The following is a 26,350-nucleotide window of genomic DNA, read 5'->3' on the forward strand; positions in this document are numbered from 1 at the left end:
CTATAACTGAAGATGGATAAGCCGTACCAAACTGGCAATGAATGACTTCACACACTCCGAGTTTTCTCTGAGAGCGCTCTCAATTGTCTGAATCCAAATAAAAATCCACAACAAGAAGACAGTTAATACTAACTGGAAATTTCAGTCCAGCCTAAAGTTTCTACAGCAGCAGCTAAAAAGCAGAATGAATTTGCCAGTGTCTGTAACAGTCGAACCAGTGATATTTATTCTAGTGAGAGAAAGAATAATATTCAAGAAGTTGAAATTGACAGCAAATAAAATTATGATGGAATATATGATCTTGAACAAGCAGATAAATTAAGATGAAATCACAAGTATATGAAGTCATACCAGCCTAATTATCTGATGAGATCTTGAGCTTTTATCATTTAGAGCAGTTTCTCCAATTTGCCTTTGGGCTGAGGATATTAATACATTAATACATTGTGCCAATTTAAAAAGAGAATCATCAACTTAATACAATGCAGAGTATCATGCAATGCATTTCGTAGGCTCAAAATAATAGATATATAAAGATAGAAAAGTATGAATAAATGAATAATTTGTTCGATAAATATTTATCAAAATAATGGGGGTATAAATGTCAGACGGTTCTCTCTCCTCCATGAACTTAAAGTGGCCTTGACTTTAAAAAAGCTGCCTGATGAAGAGATGATTTGACACAGACCTAAACCCCAGTAATCAAGAAGCTTCGATTACCTTCACAAAGACCAATTAAGTGCTGCAAGTGTTGACTGTCCTTTACAACTACTTCAACTAATTTTTCCTGGTCCCTTTCTGTATTGCAAAACAAAGAGAAGGAAAAGAAGTAATTTCTGAGTTAAACATAGGTACTAATGCATCATATTGTTTTAGAAAGGTTCCTTGCAGAAAAAAATAGAAACATTTGAGTACCTCAGGATCATCAAGGAGTCGAAGAGGACCAGAATCATGATTCAGAAGGTCATTAACACTTTCATTGTATATCTCCAATGCTGAAACCTTCAGAACAAAGTCTCTCTCTGGGTTCTGAAAGTTTGATTGTAGAGTAAGTTGGCTTCCTGCTATGGCAGGACTATATTTCTTCTCAAGGAAAAACACTCAATAAATTTCTGTTGTTTTAATGAGAAGTACCTCCTTAATGTGTTCATAGATGTCCTTGATAGCATTCTCAGTGATTCCTCTCATGGTGTATGTTTTCCCACTACTAGTTTGCCCATAAGCAAAAATAGTTGCTGCAATAATTGGGAAATGTTTAATTCTAGAAACAAAACAATCTGCATGAGATTTTCATGTCAAGGTATTAACTACAAACTAGTTCCATACAATTAATTCCTTTGAGGGCTGAGAGGGCAACATCTTTGGCTCCTTCTTCATACACCATGTAAGTCGAACTTGCAGGACCAAATACCCTATCTACATAGTAAACCAGCATCAGAATCAGAATCAAGGAATTCCCAGGTTGTCTCACATCACATTAGCATATTTAGTCACATTACAACCTGGAAATATAACTCTTTTGCAATTATGGAAATTCCTTAATGAGAAAGGTCTTAGTAACTGAATTTTGTAAGGGATATAATCCACAAATATAGATACACTTCACAGTACCAAATACGTAGGATGCTGCACCACGTTCTTGATTGGGATTCCTTGTAAATGATAGTGTTGTCATCAGTGCATTCCCATGCAATCAGGTCGTACAATGCTTGTTCTCTCCGACTTAAAGGCCTTTAGACGAGCGGTGACAAATATCTTCTCCTCTCGATGTGAGGCCCCTGGTGTAGATGAAGGGTTCTTCGCACCTTAGAGGATGGTGTAGCTGGTGCCCTATCAATCATGTTCGCTCACTGCACCACACGCTGAAAAAATGAAAATCGTTTAGGCCAATGGACAACATAAGTATCACAAAAGTCTATAATGTCAAAGGCACTTGCGTCATAGGAACAGGAATCACTAGTAGTTACGATAAGTCTCACTTTTGCAGCAAATTCCACATTCTGAAGGGCAGTCATGAGTGTAAAATGAAGTTAGACTCTGAAAAGGCTGTATTATTCAAGGTTCTCTCTCGCAATTTGTTTCTTTTTACCAGATAACGAATGACAGTGATTTTACAGCAACTGCCATTCCATACTAGGCTCTTCATCACACAACCAATGCTGAATTTGGCGGAATGTCGATCACCACACGGTCTAAATCAATCACCAGAACCGTCTATTCCTCCCATTTCACATTCGAACACCAAGCAGAAGAACTAGCTAGCCGCACATGGAGTACCGAAAACCAGAGACCTAGTCACAAGTCTCAGTAGCGATTTTCACTGGTGATTCCACGCAAAGACAAAATCTTTCTTGCATTCCTCAGATTTTCAGCAGATTCGAAAGCGAATGATCCGAACGCACAGGAATCGAAGACGAACAACGACAAAGCAGCTGCGTACTCGGTTCATATCAACCAATCGAAAAGATGAGAAACGATCGTCACGTCTCCATTCCATAATCATCATCTCAACACGCGACAACAAAAACCACCTGAAACGCAACGGAAATTGAAAAACGCGACGGCGCGACCACCGACGGATTCACCGACGCGAAATGCGGAAGAGGACCGGACGAGGACTCACCGGCGATTGCTCCGGCAGCCGAATCGGGACTTCAAATCGCGGAGAAACGAGATCGGCGATCGGCGAAGAAGAGAGGTTCTGCAGGAGTCCAGTTCAGCGGATGAACTTGCGAGAGAAGATGAGTTACGGAATAACGGGCTATTTTTCCTTTTTATATATTTATTTCGGTTCTGTTTTTTGAGTTCGAGGCGCGGCGTTCGCGGCTCACGCGCACCTGAAGGAAATACCCCCTTTTTCAAAAAACCCATAGAAAATAAATAAAGAGAGAGAGAATTTGTTGCGCTTAATTTGAATTGGAGCCGTCTGATTTCGGGTCACGGGTCGGACCCCCACAGTTTGATTTCGGGGCCCCCAAATTCGCTTGTGCCCTCACTTATGAATTAAGTACTAAGGGTATGCAAAAGAACCATAAACCACCTAGATTGCCTAGAACCAACCGATCAAATTGGAACCGACAATTTCCAAGGAAATGGTCTTGTTCTGTTAGTGGGGATCGGTTTGGTTCCTAATTCTAGATGTGGAACCGTCCACCCACTTATCGGACCGGACCGGTTATATACAAATGTATTTTAATTTTTAAGAAAAATTTAAGAAAAATGAAAACTATAAACTCCCTAATTTTAGCTCAATACCTATTAAGTGAGTACTCATCTTGTTTCACTCACACCTCATATGAGTCATCTCTCTATCTCTTACTCACAGCTTTCGACTCTCAAGCTCAATGCCCATTAACTCACGGCATCAACTCTTAACTTTTAATATGAGTTCAATCTTTTACTAAGCTTCTGATAAGGAACGAGAATTTTATTTTATTTTGCTTTACTTTTTACTTATTGGAAAATATTGCTCTAAATGCATGAATCTTGAGTGGACCGGTTTTATGGACCCACCTAGAAATTGAACCGGGCCGACGATTTGGTTCTCGGATGGATCCATGGATTCAATGATGGAACCAATGGGCATTCTAGAACGTGCCAAAGAAGCTGAGACTTGCTTGAACTACGGAATCGGATCCAAACTGTCCTGGAACCGGTGGTTCTTGAGAATCGATCTAACCGGTTCTAATTTATGGGAATCGAGGGATACTTGGTCCAGTTCTCGATTACATGGGCGGCTCGTCTACCCGTCCACCCCCGACAGAACGATTATATTATAATAATATATTAATTATTAGTATTAAAAATGAAATTACTAATTAACAAACAAATAATAATAATTAACCTAGATCAAATAATTAAGAAAATTAATTAAAGTGGGTAATCTAATATCATGCTAGTCAAACCAGATGAAGAGGTCTTGATCTTGAAGTTGAAAATAGAAGGAGGAGAAGAAGAGTAGGTCAAGCGAAGAACTAGTAATTTCGATCGAAAACCAAAGTTGTTTCGCATTAAGATCGGGCTTTCAAGAAACTCCAAGAACCCTCGGGCTAGGGTTCGTAGGGAAACCCTCGACAACAACACGTCCCCGTCTATCCCTTTCTCTATTCGGCCCTCCGAAAAATCACCGTCACCCTCGGCAAAGAACTTGTGGCTTTTGACTTATAATTAGTTTTACTTCTTTCACTTTCAACGTTATGTTTTGATTTCTAGTTGTCGTAGCTTTTGGTTTCTAGTATATTACTCGATATGAATAGTACTCACGGTAGGATTTAGAAAATTATATTATTATTCGTGAGATCGGTTCTATGAATCCACCTGGGACCGGACAAGTCCGGTTCCCAAGTGGATCTATGCAACCAACGGGTAGATTCCGGTTTGATTTTGGAAGGCCCGATCCTTACAAAGGTTTCTTGGTTTTAGGTCCAACCGCCCGTTAGAACCATGCACACCCTAGCGATTCCCCATTTCTTTTTGGAATCAATCCTTAGTGAGTGGTTCCTAGTTTTAGTTGCCAAAAATCATGATCCTAAATCCTAACATGAACTTCATAGATTAACCTTGTACACGTCGACCTTTAAATACAATAAGCTCCACACGAGATTTTATGATTTAAGAACCAATGTTCCTAGTACGTAAGATGAACGGACCTTTAAGATTTATTATCATGCCAAGAAGCATGCCTTACACGGTTCTTCAATTTGTCTCCGGTCAAAATTTCGAATTGACCAGAGAGGACAACTCGATTAGATCAAGCATGAGATCATGCCTTACGCTCGAGACACCGTGCTAAGAAAAGTCCTCAAAACAATCTTTTCTATAAGTACGTGGAAAGCACCTCTAGATGAAATTAACTACTTATTACTTGGTTATATTCCATGTTTACGCACTAATTGACGAATTTGGTGTGTGGTAATCTCTTTTATCTATCGAAGATGGGCCTGCTTTGTCGAGTCAATGTGCATTAAGCCCGATAGGAAGGTGGCCCAACTCCATCTTGGGCCACTTTTTCTTTGTTCAAGTTAAATTCTTATATTGAATTGATTAATGGAATGCTAACGTGGGTTGGCATCATGTTGGCGTATGATTAGATTAATCAACGTGATGTGGAATATATTTCACTCAGTGCCGGTTATTAAAAAAGAGGGGGAAAAAATCAGACAACCCTAAACCAAGATTATGGCATAGGATGGGAGGCTACTCTCGGCTGGGGGCGGGCGGCGATGGTGCATCGATGGCGTGGCAAGGGTAGTCAGTGCCCGATGACGTAAAGCAACTGCTATGGCCTTCGTCACCTCCATAATCAAGTACATGTGCACACATAGAGCGAGAGGAAGGCACATAGAGAGAAAAAAATGGTGGTATTGTGGTCACTACCTGATCCGATGTGGCTAGGTCCTTTTAACCCGGGCCCCCCTCCCCCAAAGTTAACTGAGACAATTGAGATATGGCTTGAGGTTGTTGATCCCTGATGCCACCTTGCCGAGGTTGCATGACCCCACTGGTTCATTGCCTTGCTTTTGTGATTCTCTCTTTCTCTCTCCCCCAATTTCCTTATGTTCTAATTGTTTATATTAGTTTAGCTTTATAATATTTTCTTATTGTTGATTTCTTTTCATTTCTGAAAATCATGTTTAGCATTTGATGGCAAATTGCCACATCATATTTCCGCCCATAATTTAATAGAAGAATCGAAGCTTGAACAAAAAAAGTGTAAAGTTTAATGACTTGATTATACATGAAACATAAGTGTACTTTCACAAGTAAGATATAAAGAAACTCAATCGGCAATCCTCGAGCTAGTTATGATTATTCGCCAAAAAATAAGAAAAAGAAAAACCTGATAGACCTTTTACATGGCTTCTTATATTTGGAAAGGATGGAGTTACATATCCCATTTAGAACTTTGTAGATTAAAATTTGGGTTGCGTTCAAGATTGTCGATTGTGAGGTTTTGTGACATGCAATCAACTCTCTATGACCTCTTGAGTTTCTTTTACCGCAAAAAAATAAAAAGTTGGTATCTAAATATTGATTATTAAAACTCATGAAGTAACATACAATTTATCAAAATACTAGCAGTATATATATGACATAAGTCGGCATATGATATAAGTTTTCTAGGCTAATCTTTAGTATGCCTAACATTTTTCACCAGAATATGCACATGATTTGAGTTGGCATGCAGCATGCGACACTTTGTCCAAACAACTTTATGGAGCAAAAAAAAAAAAAAAAAAAAGTGAAGATTCACTGAATAAGCAACTTATCATTTACTTGAGGGCATTACTATTTATGAAGCCGCCACTTATTTGGTTTGAGGTGTCCATGAAAAAAAAGTTGTATTACCTATCTAGCTAGTCACATCTCAATATTCTTACTAAGTATTTTTATATATAGCATGGAGTTTTGCTTTAAATTAAAAGTAAATGCATTTCTCCCACTCCCAACCTTTAAAAGAGTTGTCAATGAGGAAAAGGTAAGGAACCTATTTTTATTTCTTCAAAATTCGAATAGAGACCAAGAGAAAACCTTTCTTTTGAAACATAAATATAGATAAGCCTTGAGTGCATGCATATTTTTCAAATTTTTCCCATTTCTATTATCTGCAAAATGGCCTAACCCTTCGAATAATTTCAGGCATACATATAAAGAAAAATTAAGGAGGAGGGTTGGCTTCACTTTTTTTTTCCCATTGATTTGCATACACCAAATTAGACGGCGTTTTTTTTTTTTTCTTTTTGGTCGAAAATTAGATGGGTGTCGAGAGTTGACAATGCTAATGAAGAAAAGGAGACATTAGAGAAACCAGTCGGGTCAAATCCGTCAAATCCGACCTCGGATTCGCATCCCCAACCAACCAATGTGGACGGTGGTGGAATCGCTAGAAAACGAGCGGCTCAGTGAGTCGAACGGGAGAGGCGAGGAGAGGCAAAAGTAAAAAAGCGCAAGCAGCCAAAATTTCCGACAGAAACGCCTGCATGGACCAGTAAAAAGGGATAAAAAGTCAAGAGACTCGAGAGGGGAATCTGGGAGGATGTCTTCTGGTGCAGAAGAGGGATGAAATGGCAAGCACTCGAGCCTCGGGGCTGGCCCCCACTGAACCACTCAGCTTGTTAATCCTATCTCAAAATGCTTTGCCAATTGAAGAATCTCAAGCACTTGACGTAGTTGCTATATGAGCAAAGACTCAGCCCTGTTAATGATCTGAAAAGGGTAGGCATATTCCAGTCATTTTGCCCAAATTTGCATAACCGGCTTAGTTTAGCTGACACATTGTCCACATCACATCTAAAGTCCAACCATAATTACCTGTGAGATAGTTTGGTAAGAATGAACAGAGGGAGGGTTGATTAGTTGGTTCATCTTACCTATCACCGTTCCTCTATATTTCTCTTGAGTACAAAATGGAAGTAGCGAATTCTAATTAGTGATAAAATTGGAATGATCATATCATATTAAAAATGCTTGATATATGTTGTGAGATGATCATCATATCTTCAGAATTACGGTTATCGCTCAACAATAATCGTAGAGTTACCTATTTAGTTCTAACAAGATGTTGTTGATCAAATGAGGCCGAGCTCATCAAAAACATTTTATGTTTCATCAAAGTTATGGTATGAAATACCCATAAAAGATAACAACAAATCGATCTCATTAATGAGAAGCACCCAAGTTTCTACATGTGCATTAAATCTCACAAGGACAAGTACACGTAGGGTTGCCCATCGATTTCACAGTCCTCTAATTGTTAGGAGAAGGCCCGGCAAGAGATCTCACCAATAAGCTCATGCACAATAAACAATTTCCAGTACATTATCAGAAATTCATAATGTCATGATCCAATCCACCAATACAAAGCGAACCACCCAACCTCTAGAGTAAAAGAAAAGTTCATAAATAGCTAACTTTCTAGGTGACCCTTTGAGTAGAAGAAAAGTTATGTAGTAACTAACCAATCCGAAAAGCCACCAATCTGGGAAAAATGCTTAGATAGTTTCTATTTTTATCTTTTTCGTAAAAAAATAAAAAAAAATAAAGTGAGACCCACTAAATTTTCCTTATAGTTTATTTCGAAATGAGAAGTCAACAGCACTGTATCATCCACTCAACCAGAATTTTATTTGGAAATGATAAAGCTAATGATGACTGAAAGAAGACTTGCGTCAACAGCACGCACAAAGCCGGTCATGGCCAGCCGAAATTCTTCTAGAAAAGTAAAAAGAAATTAAGAACATCCTCAACCACATTTCAAGCTCGATATATTTATGTATGAATAAAATTTTGAAATTAGGATTCTCTTGTGAGATGGATCGAATTCAGCTCGTATCATTCCAATTCCTTAATAGTGATGGGGATAGGACACTAATCTTCATAGTTATGTTAACTCACTTCAATGATATGTAAAATCGTGTCCGCTTCAAAATTAGACTATGGACCGACAACAATTGAAGATCATACGTGCCTTATCTTACTACATATGTTGTCACGAATAATATGGTACATTGTCGATATCTATGTAATTTTGCATTTGCTTAGATGGAAATCCAATTTCTTTATGCTTAATTTTTACATCAAGTCAATATTAAGTAATAATTCATGATAAATCTTACTTTTTTTAAAATTGGATGAAGTAGCGTGTTATAGTTTAAAGCATATGGTGCTTCTTGTAAGAACTTAAATTGTGGAAGAACGACATGACAAATAGCTCATAGCTAACAAGGTACGAAGACAAACTTTCCTGAATCGGTGAAAAAAATCAAGGTAATACATAACTTTTCTTAGACGAGCCAAATATTTTGTTGACTTTATTTGGGTAACAAATCATTTAGTTTCTCTACAAAGTTCAACTCCTCACCTTTCACTAGGGTTTTCCCCCGGTTTTGCAAGCTAGAAGTTGACAAACCATCAATATCAATTGCTAATAAAATCGTCAGTAGAGGATTTCTCATGCCTTATAAGTACATTTGCCACATGCAACGGTGGGCTAGTAGTACATGCAAAATTTAGATGAATGAAATAACAAGTGCAAATATTGGGAGTTGCGCTAGTAGCCATCCTTCTCCAATAGGAAGGGGAGAGATAGAGAGTTTGATTCTCCACATTTTCAAGAGGGTTGGGAGTGAGGACGTTTAGTTTCAAGTGTAGAGTTTGACTTCTATATCCTAAAAAAAACATAGCAAAAAAATTTGAAAGTGAATTGAGAATTAGAGTATGGCAAATAATAATAATACTAAAAAAACATAGCAAAAATTTGAAAGTGAATTGAGAATTAGAGTATGGCAAATAATAATAATAATAAGGTGCCATTATGGTGTTCATGAAGCATTTGCATTGGGGGCGACCAGTGTCCCACCAATCCTTGGATGAAGATCTTTTTGAAGATGAACGATGTTTGAGAGTGATGATCTCTAGTCATAATTTGCAATATCAAAGTAGGGAATGATATCTTTGCTTTTAAGAAAGGATTATTCAAGTGACATTATGGAACAAAACGGCAGATAAAAAAATTAAATTCATAATTAAAGTTTGAAGTATTTGAAAATTATTTATCAATATAATAACCATTCACTTAATTTTTGTTAATGCGTGTCTTAAGCCACTTGTTAAACATTTAAATATAGAGAGTTTTGGTTTCCAAATGACTATTTTCTCTCATCATACATAATCGGTGCATTAAAAATGCAAATCTTTATTACGATGATTAATATGTGCCTTAGGGGTGTACACGTACTCTTCGAGTCTCCGCTTCTTGTTTCCCAAACAGTTTGGGGAAGCTTGTCTTCCTACTACATACACTATCAATCGTATTAGGTTGGCTATCATAAATAACATTTCTCCTTATTAGTGCTTGTATGGTAGTGGCCTCAATTACAATCTTTTCGAGTTTTTGATAGTGTTTGTTTTGTGCATCTTCTTCCACATGAATGCCAAAGTTAGAATCTAGTGTTTGTTCATGGTGCTTCCTTGGATATGGTGTTGTGCACAAAGGGTCTAGACGTTAGGATCAATTTCTAGCCATTTTAGTGTGTCTTATCATGTTACATTTTGGGAACACAAAATATTTTCATCTCTCAATTCCTTCATATTATCAACTCAGGTACCCTTCTTCACTAACACTTAAGTGGATTTACTCTCAGAAGATGCCACAACTTTGTCCACTTGTGAATCTTCCTCTTTGGAAATGCCGTCTTCTAATATTGATGCAAATCCTTCTAGCATACCACCCCGGTAACTTCTAACGTGTGTGTTTTATCTGTGGATTCTCCACTAATCGACAATCCATCGTCCTTTGCCCATCATTTCACAAGAGTAAGTCAACTTTCTATTCGACTTTGCAATTGCCATTGTTACTCTATCATTGCTTATTTTTCTAGACCTCACATATATAGAAAAGCTAGTATTAATCCTCTCTAGTAGCAAACAATGACAGATAAGTTGCAAATCTTTAACAAATCTCATACATTGAATTTGGTTGATTTGTATCCTCGTAAGTCCATTGTAAGTTGTAAATGGGTATGTAAGATTAAAATAAAGGAAGATGGTACTATGGACCATGACAAAGCTCGGTTGGTGGCAAAGGTTTTACTCAAGAATACAAAGTTAACTATGAAGAGACTTTTGCTCTTGTTATGTGCCTTACCAAAAGACTTTTGTTCATAGTTTTTTGTTGTTGTCACAATTAAGCACCGGTTTATGTTCTACGTGGATGTTAAAAATGCTTTTTGGAATTGCAATCTCATTGAGGAAGTTTATATTGTTCCTTCGGTTGGATGCACTCATCAATCTAACAAGGGTTAATACCCTGAAAAACCTCAAACTGGTACATCTGTGATAAATTTACCCCAAATTATTTTTTTGACAATGAAAAATCCTAAACTGATACATATGTGGCAAATTTATCCCGACTAACCATCAAAAACTTAAACTAGTACATTTATGACAAATATACCCAAAAATAATTTATTCGATCGCAAAAAATCCAAAATTGGTAAATTTGTAACAAATATACCCTCCGCTAAATTGGATTAATACCGCAAAAAAATCACAAAAATTGTAAATAGTGATAAATAGAGCGTAAAATCCCAAATTGGTATACTAGTCAATTGTCATATGTCATTTAACTTAATAATTTGACGGTAAAATTTAATGAAAATTAACAGATGGTAAATTTGTCACAATAAATTTACTAAAGGTATATCAATTTGGGGTTTTTGGTGGTAAAAAAAATAATTTTTGGTAAATTTGTCACAAGTATCTTTGGTTTGGGGTTTTTTAGGTATTAACCCATCTAACAAAGCGTGTTGATTACAACATACATTATATGGCATGTTATAGGCTCCTCGTGGATGGAATTCCTACTTTAGCTCAATCATTGTATCCCAAATTTAGCTCAACCACGAAATCTCTTATCGATTTCAGTGTGTATATTATGATGCTCTTATATGTGAGCAACATAGTTATTACTAGTGATGATCATAATGAATTTCAAAACTCTAGGAATATTTTAGTTAATAGTTTGAAATGAAAGATCTTGAGCGAGTTAGGTATTTTTCAAACTTAAAGGGTAATTGAGATTCCTTTGGTTATTATTTTTCATAAGCAAAATATATCATTGATCATATTTGTAGAGTCGGGCTCACTATAACAAGGTTGCTCCAACTCCTATTGAGATCAATGTCAAATTTGATGCCAAAGATGGAACTCCTCTTTTGAATCCTATACTCTATTGACAACTGGCTCGACTTGACATCACCTATGCTATTCAAATTATTAAGTCAATACATGATTGCACCCCATACAACTCATTTTTCTTCACTATGTTAGGGGTATGTTATTTCACGGCCCTCACTTTTATGCTCATTCTACCTTGAAATTACAACTTATTGTGATGATGACTAGGTGGTGACCCTCAAGATCATCAGTCTACTACGATTTACTATTTCTTTTTGGGCAATTCACTTATCTCATGGCATAGCAAAAAATTGACCATTGTCGCTCGCTCTAATAAAGAAGCAAAATATTAAGCTCTTGTTGATATTCACTTATCTCATGGCGTAGCAAGACACAAAATACTATTGCTCACTCTAGTAGATATCATAACTACTATGGTTGTGATAAAACATGGAGTGCGTCGTTATAGCTAAACAATCATCCATTGCGATAACCAAAGTGCTATTCAAATAACATAAAATGATGTTTTCCATGAAGGTGCCAAACACATTGAAACAGACTATCATTCACGCGATATCATGTTTTTCGTGACACTTTTCGACTTGTCTCTACTTCATCTACTAAACAAACTATTGATGTCTTCACTAAGACACATCCGCCTGGGCATTCTCTATATATTTTCTCAAACTCAAATTGATATCTTTCAAATCATCTTGAGTTTGAGGGGGATATTAGAGACATAATTAGGAGATTTTGTATTTTTCTCTTAATTAATATGATTGATTGTAATTGAAAATTTGTTTTACTTTTGATATTCATCCTCTAATATAAAGAATATTACGTGTACTCTTAATTTGACAATGTAAAGAATATTAAATGTTTGGATCTCTCTCTCTCTCTTCACAATTCTCTAACTCCTGTAAGTATATTTCCCACATGTAAAGGACCCACTACTTATATAGGAACACATGCAAACATAAAATGAATGAAATAATAGGTGCAATTATGGGGTTCAGAGCACTTCATTTTGGTGGCCACCAAATGACCCTACAATTCTTGTCCGGAGATCTTTTAAAAAATTAACAATATTTGAGGGTGATCTCTAGCCATAGTTTATAATGTCAGGCAAGGAATGATATCTTTGTTATTAAGAAAAGGATTATTCAAGTGACATTATGAAACAGAAAGGTAGATCTGATTAACCTAACTTTGGAGCTAGTATTAAACTTCACATGAAAACACACATGCATTGTATCCTCTCACCACGATGGATTGCATTTAATGAAAATAGAATGGTCACCTTAACTAACTACCATGACTTTTTAATAGCTCGAGAATGACTAGTTTTCCACCAGAAGGAGAGCTCACCAATACCACCTACATGTAACCTCAAGAGAAACATACATGTAAAGCTCTAATCTTCGTCCTTCCTCTAAAAATCACAAACTTAGGTAACTAGGACACTTCCATGTCTTGATGATCATCTTGCTTGTGGACAAGATTTATACCATTGTCGAGTACATATGCGATATCAAATAATAAGACAGAAATTATCCATTTTCAGATGAATGAGGTTCTACCCTAAACACATTTCAATGCACATGGCAATATAAAAAAAGAAAAAAGAAAAAGGAAAAGGAAAGCTCAAGACACACGATCTGCAATTCCAATCTTGGGAAAAAAGAAGTCTCTTTCCCTCACCCATTTTCACGTCTTGACTTTTGGTTAAAAGGAGTTAGGCGGACCAAACCCTTCGGTTGCATAAGCCAATGAAAATGAAGGGGCCTACCAATTGCATCATTGTCCTAACCTCAGTGGCCCTCGTTTTCTTATATGCATACGTGAAGGAGCTCCTTCCGCGAGTGAAAACGTGAGCTCACTTGTCTTTCCCCTAGATAGCTGGAATTCTGGATGGGGTTATGACTTTATGAGGATTAACAGAGTCGGTGTATTGGATAAGGCCGAAAAAGTCACCTGTCTAGAATGCCCTAGATAGTGACATTGCGCGGACCTCATCATAAAGTCTGAACTAAAAAACCGAACTAACCCTTTAGGAAGGACGTGGAATTTGACTAACGGGGTAGACATACGTCTAATGGGGTAGACATACGTGTAAAGGAGGCATCATAACTTAGCTCTAATATCAAATTAGAATGTCCAATCTGAAAACTTAAACTGATAAATGGATGGGAGCGCATATATAGAAAAAACATATTAATCTCATAATCAAAGATGTATGATATCTCAACAGACCTTAATGTCTAGATACATATATATCTTTACGGAAGGAAACACTAGCTAGCCTAAGTTCATGGTCGGTTAGCAAAAGTTCATGGTCGGTTAGCAAAAGGATAATGGTCGGTCCATATTGAAACCAAGCGTCTTGCCTTAACCTTGTTGTTTTCGTGTGGAACCCTCAAATCGAACATTCAAGGAGTTTGCTGCGTTAAAATGAATGCACCCACCAAAGTAGATCTTTCTCGTGGAAAAAGCAAGTTAGGGCGTGCACATCAGGAATTGATTAGTTGGCTCTCTGCCATCACCAAGAACTTCATAAAACTTTCCATTTATGTTGGAGCTTTGTCAATTCGCAATGGATATTTTACAAATAAAAATATGCAATCATAAATTTTTAATTTATTCAATGATCACTAAACTTTAACCAAATGCGCAATGTTATCTCTGGACTTTTAATACATGTTCAATCTATACTATATATAAATATTAAATGTTATCCTTAAACTTAAATTAATGGAAGATTAACGTCAAACATTTTTAAAATAGTTCGAGACTAACTTGATAACGTATGTCTAGAAATCATATTGAATAAATTAAAAATTCGAGGATAAATTATATATTTTACTAAAATTTAGGAACTATATTGAATAAATTAAATATAAAATCATATTATATTATATATTGAGTTAAAGTTTAAGAATTATTTGTACTATTATTCTTTTATAGGTAAAAGACAAAAGCAACCGGGGTAACCTATCCGTTTGTACAAAATACCTCATCCTTTAGCGCATGGAGACTTTATCCAGAATATATCCTGACTACAGTAGTAAAGACTGTACGGACTTGCGGAAACATCACGGCAACCTGAAAATCCGACCAAATATCCCCGTGGCAAAACCTGAATATGCAGCATGCGCTCGTAGCTTCTGCATTCACACTCCTTTTTATTTGTAATCTGCTCGAGGGATGCTCTTAGATATTGTGTCGTCAGTTGCGACAATGGCTTCGATGTAATCGTGCCCGAAACCCCGTCGCTTTCGAGCATCTCCTGGTTAACTCTCTCTGGTCATGGTTCGGAATAGCTTTGTTCATGCACACCTGGAATATGCACAAGGCATTGCTTTAGAATATCCATCGCTTTTGCTCCTTTTCTTTATTAGAATATCCATGGTTGATTTTGCATCGAACTTTGATTTTGTACATTTCATTTTCATTTTATGGTTGTGCGATTGATGCATAACCTAAAATCTTTGGTTACTAAAATAGATCATATGCCTCGACCTGGCCAAAGAAAAATCTATATATATGGCGTGTTTAGGAGACTTTGGGAGAATGACTTTGCATCTGGGCAAAGCTCTCTGACTCGAGGTGCTTTTGAAAAAAGTGAAAAATATCTGGATGCTTGGCTTTTGGTATATTTTTGTAAAGCGGCTTTATGATGAAGTAAAATTCGAAAAAAAAGGGAAAAGAAAAAGAGAGAGGGTAAGGGTTGTTAGATTCGGCGAGTGACGCGGCAAAAGAGTTGGAGCCAGCAAGTATTGACAAGCGGCCGCCCCACAAGATTAGGTGAGAAAAGGTACGTCTAGATGAAAGTTAAAGACCGATATTTTGAGTAAATATCATCTAAATAATAAGGATACGAATGATAACTATTCTATTCTATAGATCAATTAATGTTCAATAAATAGATTTTTCTATTTTTATTTCCCAAATTAATTAATGAGTAGGAATGCACATTTGATAATAATACAATTTTTTTTTTGTTCCAAAAATATAAATTCGTTTGATAATGATCCAAATTTTTCTCTCATGAGTGACGACCGGCTAGGCAAACGGTGGTCAGTGATTGGTAGTAGCAACAAGCATACGATGGCTAACAATCGATAGTGGCGAATGGCAAGCGACGGCAAGTGAGCGAGTGAGCAATTGGTTATTAGTGTGGATAAGTGATGGGAATAATTTTTATTTCTCATTTTTATTTTAAAAATATAAAAGTGGGAAAACTTTTACTTTTCATTTGTTCTAAACCTATTAAAATTGTTCCAGAAATAAAAATGAGTATCATGCCCGTCCTAAAAATCTCCGGCAAATCCAAAGTCAAGACATAACGGCGTGCCACATGACGGAGGCAAAAATGTCTTCAACTTTGGTCCAATTAAAAAAATTCCGCATGCAGATGCAGGTCGCGTCGCTACATGCTTAACTTTATGCATAGAGTTGGTAAAATATCCTCCTGTCTCCAACTTGTTTTTCAAGAAATCGATCCCCATTGGTGCTGATTTAATCCCGTATAAATTCCACAATCGGGTCGTCGAGACCACGTGCAATCCCATCGGAGTTTCAAAAACCGGGTTCCGACCCGCAAAAACCACCGTCCAGCACGGCCAATGGATTTCGCAATCAGCTGCTCTGCGCCGTCGGATCTCGTGCATCTCGTGCACCTCCGCACGATGATTTTAATTTAATTTAATTCCCATTTGATTTAATTTAATCCATAGTGGATAAGCTTCTAATCTGGACCCCATAGTTAAATTAGGACTTGACCAAGATATTAAAAAAATCGTCGGTGGTGCCACGTCAGAGGCGGACGTCGCGGCCAATCAGATCCCCGGGAGCTTCCTTCGTTTACACTTTTGGGGCCCGTCACTGGGGCCCACGGCAGGCACGTAAGAGAGACATCATTCCCATTGGTTAGAGCTCAACCCACAGTCAGCGTCTCGGTTTCGAGTTGCTCCAATCGAATGATGCCACGTTAGGTGGCGGAGGAGCTTTGTTTCTTTCGCCCACAGGGCGTGGTGACCCACGCGAAGGAAAAAACTATTGAGAAAATAACGCCGAAATAATTAATTTTGGTTTAATATATAATGTAATTTTAAATATTTAATTCGTTCAATGCGCAATACCGTCCTAATTATTTTTAAAATTATTATTTATACATGTTCAATTTAGTTATTAAGTTATATGAAAATGCTAAATATTATCAATGAAATGATATTAATGGAATGACGATTTTGGATATCTTCATATATTTGAACATATAACAAAAATTTATGAACCATATTAAACAAATCAAAAATTAATAAACAACATTAAACAAATTAAGAGTTTAAGGACCACATTGTATATTATGTCAAAGTTCAAGAAACATATATGTCATTATCCCAAAAATATTCAAATGAGACTTTTACATCTCAGCCATTTTTTTCCTTCGGATGATGTGGCACGCATGGGCATTGCTGTCAGAGTTGAGATTATGTGCAGCCAAACTCAATTTTCCTTTTCAATATAGGCAAAGCAATGTTACATCATGATTTGGTCATAGTATTTATAAGTATGCCTATTTCCTTGCGAGCATGCCTTCCAATAGAGATTACTTAAAACTTTGAATCGAACGTGACGATTCAACTACGAAAGTAACGAATCATCAATCGCAATTACCAAAACTATATATAAATATTATTTTAGATCTCTATTTTGTCTCGATTCATTTCGTCATGACGGAACAACATAAACCAAATGTAATATTTTAGACTAATAAAAAGAAAAGTGAGATCTCAAAAAGAGGATTATTTTTGTTTTTTTTTAAAGAACATAATGGACTAGACAAGTGAAGAATATTCGAGGATGGCCAAGCTGACGCTAAAGTGCTACTGGCCATTAAAATAAAGAGAAGCAAAAGAAGAAACGGTTCCTTCGAGTCAAAAAAAGAGGAGAGCATACCATGGAAACATCAAGTGATCCTCAAGAACAATCATTAATGGTAAAAAAAACAAACAAACAAACAACAAAAGAAACCGGACATTTTTAAGGATTTCATTAGAAAGCATCCTGTTATATATATTTAAAAGTTATTCAAAAGAAGTTTCTTGGTTTCTAACGCCTTTTTTTTTTTTTTTTTCGCGATATAATTATAATCAGTATTTTCAAATCAAAACATTCCCTCCTAATAAGCATGCCCAGTAAAAGCCCTCTTTAATTGACCGGATCAGATCTTGACAAAGGAAGGGGTGAAAATAATTAATGAGATCATTTGAATTAAGGAAAGTGGAAAGGCGGTTTTCTGATCGGTACACTGAAACAACAGGAAGGTGGAGGCCGCAATGATGGAATTTATCTACTTTAATCATTTTATGAAATCGATACACTAACCTTTGTTTCTCCTAAACCCAAAGGCATTAATCCCTGTCCTCCTCACTCGATCTGGAAGGCCAGAAGGGGGAGGCCGAGCCTCTTGCTTTTTTTCGTGTATAAAAGGGCCTCCCCCATTCCTCATTTTTCACCATCCTCCGTTCGTTCGTTCCCTTCCCTTTCCATTGTTGCGTTTAAGCCCTCCAATTTTCTTTTGGCGTCCCGTTTTGGGGCTCCTTGAAGATCTCCTCTTCATTTCGGGATTTCCTGCCTTCGCCGCGCCATTTGAAGGTAAAATCTTTGCTCCCGAGCTCATCGGCCATTGAATGTTTTCCATGGGAATGTCTAGAGTCTTTTTTTTTTTTTTGGTGACCGAAGATCCGCCGGAACCTGCCCTTGTCGGCTTACGCCGATTTGGGGTCTCACAGGTCTCCGCGATGGAGGCCTAACAGTGACTATACCTCAAGAAAAACTGATTTGTCGCTTTTAATTGCTAACGATGCAAGATTTCAAACCCTTAATCTCCTTCGCCGGAGGAGAGATTTCAACTAACTCGCTGCCCACGGATGGGTATGCGAATGTCTAGAGTTCAGTCGGAACTTTTTCCCGATCACTTTTCTTTGGCCGGGAGCGTGCTTGAAATACCGCCGCTCCGAGTACCCTTCTTTTTGCTAAGCATATATTGTTCGTGACCCTCCAAGCACGCATTGCGGTTCGATCTCTTCTTCTGCTCGAATCTCGGGAAAACGCAATTCTTACTTTTCATTAGCGACAGCGTTCCTACTTTAAGATTATAATTAGCGTCTATGTGAATCTTCTTCACCTAGGACATACTACCTTAAACGACATGTCGCTCTCTGCCTTCCTTAAGCACAATGCCAAGCCTGCCGAAACTTCTTGAAAATATAATTAAATCTCCTCTTGCGGCCAAAAGGGGTGGTTGCATTGATGAGCATATTCTCGAAAGATCCTTATGGCTTTTTCCTTTATTTTTATTTGATCGAAGGACGATACTAGGAGATCGAAAATGGGTAGTGAAAAGAAATTTCCTTCTAATGAAGATTAATTTACTTTAACGCAAATTACAATGCAACTCTGATGGACGACACCTAAGGGTCTTGCCTGGGGTGATCACGACCGTTGAACCCCACCACCCAGCGAAGAGGGTGGGCCCGCCATTACTGCGTGCCGCAGCGCACACCGTCCCTACAGGAAACGCCAATCAAGGGCTTAGATTAAGCAAGTCATTTATTTTATTGTTATTTTTGTTTTATTTTTATTTTCCTGATTGTTAGGTTGCTCGATGGTCAAGAACGAGGAAATTTCCCTTTATGTGCGAAAGTACGGAATGTATAAAGCATACAAAATCTCATTAATCTTTAGGATCATTACCCGGAAATTTACCAAGATTGGCACCGGCGATTTTATAATATCGTAATGTGAAAACGACGTAAAGGGTAAAGATGCTTCGAGCTTAGTTTCGACCCCCTAAACTTCCGGTCCACTTACAACATGAAAAATAATTTGATTAATTGAGGAGGGCGGATCTGGATCATAAAGAATTAATCTTTTCCTAGAATTCACCGGCGAGATGATATAGTATTGAAGCGGCCTTCTCTCCTAAGGCAATCTCTCTCTTTCTCTCTCTGATCCAAAATCTATATTAGGACATGAACTGTTGTTTGAGGATGTCATTGGAAATGGACTGTTTTCTTGGGCAGAGGATCAGGGGTTAAGACAAAGGAGAAAGATTTCCTGTTGCCTGTTTTAATTTCCGTATTTCCTACTTTTTTTATTCCTCCCTCCAATTTCTTCGTTAGTTTCTATTTTTAATTTCTTTCCTTTTCGCGCTGTTTTCCTATAAATTCTGCTCGGCATCGACTCGACCAAAGCATCCCTTCGTAGCGTCCGTTCCGTTCGCTCCACTTTTCTGTTTCCTGGGTATTTTCCGTTTCTTTCTTTCGTCGTTTCTTTCGTTTTCTTGCTCGGTTTTCTTTCCGTGTGATGCAGTGTTTGTTTCGTGGTGGGTGATCTCTTCTTCTTCTTCGTGTCCTTCTTCTCCTTCTCCTCCTTCTCCTCCTTCTCGGTTAGCAAGTCCTTCAAGGGTCGTCGCGTTCTTGGGTGTTCATGCTTCTCTGACTTGTCTGTTGAGTGTCTCTGTTTCGCGGAACACAAGCGAAATTCGTCTTGAACTGCACTTCCCTTTGGCTTTTTTTCTCGAGTTCGAGGATGGACATGTCGCCCATGAGAATTGGGTTTTGTCTTGTGTCGGTAGGAGAAAATTCTTGCTTAGTCAAAACGTGAAACTCTGTGCAACCTCTCAGACTTTCCAGGCAGTTGTCTGCTCTCTCTCTTTCTCTGCCTCCCCGAAGAACACTCTCTTCCGTAAAAGAGATGATCTTTGTGCACTTTTGAACATAAAAAATGGGGGGAAGACACTAGATCTGCTGATTTCATGAAGTTGCAAAGCAGTGGGAAGCACTACAAGCTTCAGGCTTTGTGATCGTCAATGGAGATCTCTAGATCTTTCTGGCTTTTAATCTTCTTTTAAGCGTCCTAAACAATTAATAATGAAAGAAACATTTTTTTGCCCCAGTAGTTTCCAACCGAGATCATCACCTATTCGTGCGTCAGCGGACCCATTTGTTCAACAACATTCGCAATTTTAATACCTTCGTACATGCGTAGTTGGTAAGGTTTGAAAAATCCGGCCGCTCTAGAAAAGATCGATTTTTCCAACGATTTGACTTTTTGTTGCTCTGTTTCGTGAGATTATTCAAAACCCTCCTTTATTAGTGGAAGTTGGGTTTTGCTTCTAATGCACGGTGTGTTTCACTTTGGTGGTTGTTGCAGTTCTTTCTGAGAAGAATTTAGACATGGCTGATCGCATGTTGACTCGAAGCCACAGCCTTCGCGAGCGTTTGGACGAGACCTCTCTGCTCACCGCAACGATATTGTGGCCTTCCTTTCAAGGTAAAAAGCAAGGACGGAAGGGGATATATTCAAGAAATCTTCAAAGAGAGCATCTTGATGAGTGGTTTTAACATAAAGTTGGTGAAAGGAGCTTCAAAAGTGTTTTGATCCTTTTCCTTTTCACGTTGAAGGCTTGAAGCCAAGGGCAAAGGCATCTTGCAGCGCCGCCAGATTTTTGCTGAGTTTGCAGCGATCCCTGAGGAGAGCAGAGCAAAGCTTCATGATGGGGCTTTTGGTGAACTCCTCAAATCCATTCAGGTATCATGAGCTTCCTTCATGTCAATGTTTTTAGTTCTTCACGCTCTTGAAATCTGCTCTTCTATAGTGATAATGGGTTGATTTTTGCTTTTCTTTGACCTTTTTGGGTTTAAACTCCTAAGGAATTTCTTTTGCTGTGAACTTTGGGGTTTAGGAAGCAATTGTGTCGCCTCCATGGGTTGCTCTTGCTGTTCGTCCAAGGCCGGGCGTGTGGGAGCACATCCGTGTGAACGTCCATGCGCTTGTTCTTGAGCAATTGGAGGTTGCTGAGTATCTGCACTTCAAAGAAGAGCTTGCTGATGGAAGGTCAGAATCTTTATTTTCCTTGGTGATCTCAGATCTCTGGGTCATGTTCCTTTCGCTGTTCTTGTTTTTGGTCGTTTTGGGGGTGTTAATGAGAGTTATTGGTCATGTGTTTCAGCTTGAGTGGCAACTTCTTGCATGAGCTTGACTTTGAGCCACTCAGTTGCTCCTTTCCGAGCCCGAATCTTTCCAATTCAATTGGCAATGGCTGCGAGTTTGTCCGTCGCCATCTCTCCGCTAAGCTCTTCCATGACAAGGAAAGTTCGCACCCTCTGCTTGAGTTCCTCCAAGCCCACCGCTACAAGCGGAAGGTACATATAACTTCCGATGATTCTCGTTCATTTGACATCTTAAAAATGAGTTTTGAGTTACAAAAGTGAGATTTCTTTCGCCTTATGTTACGAAATGGTGAACACTGAGGACTAAATGCCAATTTAGAGCACTGAATGTGTTTACATTGGTTAAACATTTGCGATCTGTTTTGGCTTATGAAAATATTGGGTGATTCTGCAGAACATGATGGTGAATGCCAGAATCCAGAATGTGTTCTCCCTCCAACATGTCCTGAGGAAGGCGGAGGAGTATCTGATCACGCTCAAACCCGAGACCCCGTACTCCCAGTTCGAGCACAAGTTCCAGGAGATCGGGCTCGAGCGGGGGTGGGGTGACACGGCTGAGCGCGTCCTTGAGATGATCCAGCTCCTGTTGGATCTCCTTGAGGCTCCCGATCCGTGCACTCTCGAGAAGTTCTTGGATAGGGTTCCCATGGTCTTCAACGTCGTGATCATGTCTCCCATGGATACTTTGCTCAGGACGATGTCCTTGGTTATCCGGATACCGGTGGCCAGGTACTTGTTTTATTTTGAGTTAGCATCTCTTGATTAGGAGGATATGCATTTTGTGATTTTCCATTCAACTTGTTCATTTGCAATAATTCTGTCTATTTATAGGTTGTTTACATCCTGGATCAAGTTCGTGCCCTAGAGGAAGAAATGCTTCACCGCATTAAGCAACAAGGACTGGATATTACTCCTCGGATTCTCATTGTAGGTTTCATGTTTAATGTTGGGACTTTTTGTGGTGCTTATACAAATTAGATGCTTACCGTGTCGTTTGGTTTCCTAGATCACTCGGCTTCTTCCAGATGCGGTTGGAACCACCTGTGGCCAGCGCCTTGAGAAAGTTTTGGGACCGAGTACTCCACATTCTTCGCGTCCCCTTCAGAAATGAGAAGGAGTCGTCCGCAAGTGGATTTCCCGGTTCGAGGTGTGGCCCTATTTGGAAAGATACACTGAGGTATTGACCGGCTCAGTCATATACTTAAGTCATTTTGCCTGTTTGAGTTTATTTAGTTTCTGGTTGAGACTAAACGGTTTCTGTTTGATAACTCTCATCAGGATGTCGCGAGCGAACTTGCTGGAGAGTTGCAGGGCAACCTGATCTGATCATCGGAAACTACAGTGATGGAAACATTGTTGCTTCCTTGTTAGCACATAAATTAGGTGTTACACAGGTTTGTTCTTTTTGTACATGATCTTGTTACTTGTAGTAACTGATGCCAAATTTCTTAAAGGCTTTAATCTTTTGCTTCATTCGACAGTGTACAATAGCCCATGCCCTCGAGAAGACGAAGTACCCAGAGTCAGACATATACTGGAAGAAATTTGAGGAAAAGTACCACTTCTCTTGCCAGTTCACTGCTGATCTCATCGCCATGAACCACACCGACTTCATTATCACCAGCACCTTCCAAGAAATTGCTGGAAGGTGATTCAACTCGATTGTTCATCTCTGAGTCGATTGTCTTAATACATTCTATCTTGTGAAATTTCAAGATTCCTAATATTTCCTTATTTTTCAATTCTTTCTTTCAGCAAGGATACAGTGGGGCAGTATGAGAGTCACATGAACTTCACTCTTCCTGGACTCTACCGAGTTGTCCACGGGATCGACGTCTTCGACCCGAAGTTCAACATTGTTTCACCAGGTGCTGACATGAGCATCTACTTTGCTTACACCGAACAGGAGCGGCGGTTGAAATCCTTCCACCCTGAGATCGAGGAACTCCTCTTCAGCGATGTTGAGAACAAGGAACACTTGTGAGTGTTTTTGGCCCTTCCTTCGTGTCCAACTTAAATCCTGTCCTGGCATTTGTTGTGGCATTCTTGGGAGTCGAAGTTTGTCTTTTGCTAATTAACATCACCTCTAACGTTGTTGATCAGGTGTGTGTTGAAAGATAAGAAGAAGCCTATTATTTTCACCATGGCAAGGCTGGACCGTGTCAAGAACTTGACAGGGCTTGTTGAGTGGTATGGCAAGAACTCCAAGTTGAGGGAACTCGCCAACTTGGTCGTGGTTGGAGGTGACAGGAGGAAGGATTCGAAGGACTTGGAAGAGCAGTCTGAGATGAAGAAAATGTACGACCTCATCGAAAAGTACAAGCTGAATGGCCAGTGCAGGTGGATTTCATTTCAGATGAACCGGGTGAGGAACGGAGAGCTCTACCGCTACATCTGCGACATGAAAGGAGTCTTCGTTCAACCAGCTATCTATGATGCTTTCGGGATGACCGTGGTTGAGGCCATGACATGTGGATTGCCGACCTTTGCCACTTGCAATGGCGCAACAGCTGATATCATCATGCATGGTAAATCAGGCTACCACATTGATCCTTACCATGGTGAACAGGTGGCTGAGCTTCTTGTGGACTTCTTCGAGAAGTGCAAGACCGACCAGAGCCACTGGGACAAAATCTCGAAGGGCGCCATGCAGAGAATTGAAGAGAAGTAAGCGTTTTCAGATTAAAATGATGTTCACTTTTTTGAAATACAATTTTTCTAATGTAATTTACTTTTTTTTTTTTTGATAAGGTATACATGGAAAATATATTCTGAGAGGCTGTTGAACCTGACTGCCGTGTATGGCTTCTGGAAGCATGTGACTAACCTTGATCGGCGAGAGTCGCCGGTACCTTGAAATGTTCTATGCCCTCAAGTATCGCCCACTGGTAAGTTCCTGCTTGAACCTTATCCGATCCCACATTCTTCATTCAAATTGGTGCCTGGTTCCTTGGCATACGTAGTATGTTTCTCGCAATCCACTCATGCTTTGTTCTTGCTCTTCCTTGCAGGCACAGTCTGTTCCTCCGGCTGTCGAGTAAACAAAGAGACAGATTGTTACCAGAAGACGGAAGCATTGGACTTTTGAAGTTTTCAAGGAATAAACATTGGAAATTGTTTGAATTTGGGATTGCCAAGAGCGATCTTTTTATTTCCTTTTTTTGGTCCTTTTCTCTCCTTTGTTTCCATTCCGCGAATGTTTGCATTTTGGGGTTTGTACCCATCAATTCAGTAAATGGTTCATTTTCTTTTCAACTTGTCAATCCCACTCCGTATTTCGTACTTCATTGTTGTTCACCTGTGCCGGTCTATGTCTAGCTTGTCTGGTGATCTGTCAATTGAAGATAATCACATATACCTAACAAACCAACTTGATATGAACACTAGCGACATGCAAGCTGATACCGATCAGTTTACTAACTTCAAACCATCAAGCAACAAAATATGAGACAGCTTGATTGTTTGATAAAAATGGCGCACGTTCTTGTCCTACCTCCATGTGATTTGATCTCTATTTCTTTACGAAATGAGGTAGAAGACAGGCACAAATATCGGCAACTGAGCAATCAAAATGTGAGATTAAGACAGCCTTGTGCTTTACCTGCTTTCTCATGGCCCAGGACAGCATATGTTGATGCTGATACCTGCATTAAAAGGCACATCAGAACGATCATGGTTACTCTCCAAAGCTCCTCACCATCTTTTTGCGAAACTCAGCAATCTTCATGTCCAAAAAATGCTCAGAGACACAATTCAAGCGAATGGATCAGGTCTTTAAGTCTTTTGACACACAACAGTCGCTAGTTCAAAACTCGCACAGTTGAGACAGATCAGGTATGCAGGTTTGGTTTATGCAGTTTGAATTCTGCCTGGAAACCAGCTGAGGAGTTTAAAATCAAGATCATAGTTGGTACAGGCATTTTTAACGTTTCAGACCATTGACCTTACTCTGCCTGTCCTAGTCCAAACCTAGTCACTTGATGGACAGGGACAAGCAGGGTTTCTTTTTAACCCATTGTTTCCCTGATTCCAATAGCGTTCTCATGTATAGATGTAGACAGAGAGGGGGCCAAATTGGCACCTATAGAAGTGGGAATGAACGGTGGTTGGAGCTTTGGGCAGAGCTCATGGGAAGTAGGAAGAAGAAAATTGTTGGTTGTGGAAAGAAAGATGTCACAGTAATTCTGATGTACTGTGTACCTTTCTCTGCTGCTGCTTCATGTCCTCTATTCCCCTTCTCATCATTCATTTAATTTGTGAGCCCACTTCATGACATTATTTAATTTTTCCAAGGCGTCTCCAGCCATGTAATCCTTCATTTTTCAGACATCTTCAGAAAAGTTGGACCTACCTTGTGCTGTTACATAGCAGTGAGTTATTAGATTGATTTGGACATATGAAATTTCCAAATCTTTCATGTGTTTCATATGCCACAGCCATGCATATGCAACTGCAATATCTGATGATTGCCCTAGATGCCATTCAGTCTGATTAAATTAAAAATAAAAAAAAGCAGAGCTTTCTTGATAGTTTTTGCGATGTAGCTAATGTGAATTTAGAGGGTCGTTAACTCCATTGACATAGCATATTCTCTTGTCACGCCATTGCTTTCTTATGCCAAACACGGCATAAGGGAAGCCGAAGATAATTGTCAA

At 38.8% G+C, this 26,350-nt stretch overlaps 1 long non-coding RNA gene and 1 pseudogene across 2 annotated transcripts in view; one reads left to right on the top strand and one right to left on the bottom strand.

The window, feature by feature from the left end:
- Nucleotides 1-24,977, top strand: part of LOC120286377 — a 34,705-nt pseudogene extending 9,728 nt beyond the window's left edge. Inside the window, exons 6-14 of the transcript XR_005549781.1 lie at nt 22,090-22,424; nt 22,527-22,622; nt 22,702-22,872; nt 22,974-23,089; nt 23,177-23,343; nt 23,451-23,675; nt 23,799-24,362; nt 24,447-24,583; nt 24,707-24,977. The product of XR_005549781.1 is annotated as a sucrose synthase-like (transcript). The remainder of the gene's footprint in view (nt 1-22,089; nt 22,425-22,526; nt 22,623-22,701; nt 22,873-22,973; nt 23,090-23,176; nt 23,344-23,450; nt 23,676-23,798; nt 24,363-24,446; nt 24,584-24,706) is intronic.
- LOC120292129 lies at nt 28-788 on the bottom strand. The gene is made up of 3 exons (XR_005549782.1): nt 721-788; nt 352-419; nt 28-87 (listed from the first exon to the last, which is right to left on the bottom strand). It is a non-coding gene; the product is annotated as an uncharacterized LOC120292129 (long non-coding RNA).
- Nucleotides 24,978-26,350: the final 1,373 nt, after the last annotated feature.

The sequence above is a fragment of the Eucalyptus grandis genome, chromosome 3 (genome assembly GCF_016545825.1).
Source record: "Eucalyptus grandis isolate ANBG69807.140 chromosome 3, ASM1654582v1, whole genome shotgun sequence".
Taxonomy (NCBI): domain Eukaryota; kingdom Viridiplantae; phylum Streptophyta; class Magnoliopsida; order Myrtales; family Myrtaceae; genus Eucalyptus; species Eucalyptus grandis.